At 34.3% G+C, this 2514-nt stretch overlaps 1 long non-coding RNA gene across 1 annotated transcript; it reads left to right on the forward strand.

The window, feature by feature from the left end:
* The first annotated feature begins 468 nt into the window (after nt 1–468).
* LOC133798518 (uncharacterized) lies at nt 469–1996 on the forward strand. Its single transcript, XR_009875991.1, has 3 exons — nt 469–554; nt 1023–1084; nt 1807–1996. It is a non-coding gene; the product is annotated as an uncharacterized LOC133798518 (long non-coding RNA).
* Nucleotides 1997–2514: the final 518 nt, after the last annotated feature.

Below are 2514 nucleotides of genomic sequence, written 5' to 3' on the forward strand. Positions count from 1 at the left end.
GAGGTCACCCATCCCTAGATTACCCCAGGTCAAGCACGCTTAACTTTGGAGTTCTCAAGTGATGGGCTCCCGAAAAGAAGATGCATCTTGTTGATATAGGTAGTACCCATCAATCCATTTAAGCCCTCTTCAACTGTGTAGTCCCATACCTACGCAGTCTTAGAATCATCACACTTGACCTTCCCCAAGCGGTGTGGGATTGCACAGCTTACCCGGTCTTTCCCCTTACGGATCACGGGATTCTGACTGTCACACTTTACACGACCATTATTCTGAAAAACAGAGAGAAAAGAAAACCAAAAACCATTTCTTGGCTGGTTTGAAGAAATTCTAAGGAGATCCAAGTGAAATCAAAGCTAAAGAAGTGGATTAAGCTTAGTTCTAGCCTTTTTATGGTAAGTTCTTGTACTTGGAAGTTAAACCATGTTTTTTTTTAATTTTGCTGAGTGCTTATATATAGTGTTTTATCCTTTTTAAGATATTTCTTGGTGGTTTCCAAGTGGTTTGAGGTTTATAAAAGCTTGAAGAGATTGTTTTCGCCGAAAAGTTGCTCGGTAAGTGAAATTTTGTGTTTTGTGAGGTTTTTGGGGTTCTTGGAGTACAAGCTGATTTTTGGTTATTTTATTGAGTTTATAAGAGGGTAGATATGTTTATAAATATTTGAATAGACATGGAGACTCATTTAATTTGGGTGATGATCTAGGAAATTAGAATTTTATCAAAATCGGTATATGATAACTTTATGATGAATCATGTTGGTATTTGAGATATATGGTTATGGCAGGTTATTTGATGTTGATTATTGGATGATTTTGATATTTGAGGATAGCTAAAATTAAGGGGAAACTCTGTCAAAATTTCTCTAAGTGTTTAAGATAAATCTATCGCTCGATCTAGGTGGTTTAAGGCATTTTAGGCATGATTTGGATATGAAAGTTGATATGATGTTTTATGGGTATTTTTAAATGATAGTCCAATGTCTTACTGCCTTCATTGTGATGAGAAATACATGCCATTGTCAGGATAAGCATATCAACACCTAAGACATCACTTGTTACACGGTGAAATATATTTTGGACAAAAGGTAAGTAAAGTACTCAACTGCAACACAAAAATTACATGTTATGTGAAAGTATGCATTATATGAATATTTTGTGAGTAAGTGGTATTAACATACATTGACACTTCATCATAAATTTGTATGCATGGCATAATAGTGATATGGAAAATTATTATATGATATAAGACCATGCATGATATTATGATGATTAATTATATGATGCCTTTGCAAGTTTTGTGCAACATAAAAGAAAGTTGTAATAAGAAGTTTAAGTTCAATGCCACTGTTTTGAAAAGGCAAATGAAAGTGTTAATAAGTGTAAACGGAGGCCTATAGTAGGCTTATAGTGGCTCCCCAATAATTTGGGCTAGGTTTTAGTGAACCAATTATATTGTTTGCCATGTTTCCATTTTTATTTCTCCTCCATATGAGTTATTGTTATATGTATTGACACCACAGTGTGTGGCTGCCTTAACTCTTGAGCCCGACGGGGCAACGATAGAATAAGGTTTTTAATGTGCCCTACTGTGGTGATGGCTAGTCGGAGGAGAACCCATGGGATTTTGTATTATATGTTTAACAAGCCCTGCAGGCATTGACCAATTCAAACAGTGTGCACAATATTAAAGGGCCCAAAAATTTTAAAAAAAGAAGTTGTGTATGTCCATTGATATTGGGTAATCCTTAGCATTGCATGCATTACTTTGCTTACTGAGCTTTAGGCTCACAGTTGTCTTGTGTTGCAGGTAGAGAAAGAAATGTGTGAATGACATGAGGAGAACTGAAGCATGGTCCTGACCCTGATTTGTACATATGAACATATCGACCTTTGTGGGTTATTTCAGTTTATCAATGTGATATTTGTAATAAAGTGTGAAGTTATGTTTTGAAAACAAATTGGGTTATTTAATACTTATGTATAATATGTTTGAGACACACTTTATGTTTAATATAAATAAGGTGAAATAAGTTTTCAAGTTTAAAAAAAAAAAATGTCCAGACTTCCGCGGTAAGAAATTATGATATAGTTTTAAAACGTAACACCTCAGATATGGTTTTAACTAAAATAAGTGAGGGTGTTACATGAACCCTCAAATTTTTTCTCTAAAAACACATAGAAAATTTACAACAAAGAAGAAGAAGAAAATTGAGAGGTCTTGAAAGTGTAGAATGTGTAGTGTGGTAACCTCCTCCCCAAAATTAGCACTAAACTCTCTTATTTATAGCCAAAAAAAGTGTATTAAAATAATCAATTTAAATTGATTAAATTAATAATAATATGGAAAATATGGGTAAATTATATGGTGTAATGATGATGTTTTGGGGTAAAATGTGTAGAAAAATTGGGTAAAAAGTTGATATTTTTGGACAAAGGGGATAATGTGACAATTTGTGGGCTCAAGAATTTGAGGCATGCATGGGGTGGCTGCTGTGCTGGCAGGGTGGGTTCAGCT

This window comes from Humulus lupulus, chromosome 1, assembly GCF_963169125.1.
Source record: "Humulus lupulus chromosome 1, drHumLupu1.1, whole genome shotgun sequence".
NCBI classification, from domain to species: Eukaryota; Viridiplantae; Streptophyta; class Magnoliopsida; order Rosales; family Cannabaceae; genus Humulus; species Humulus lupulus.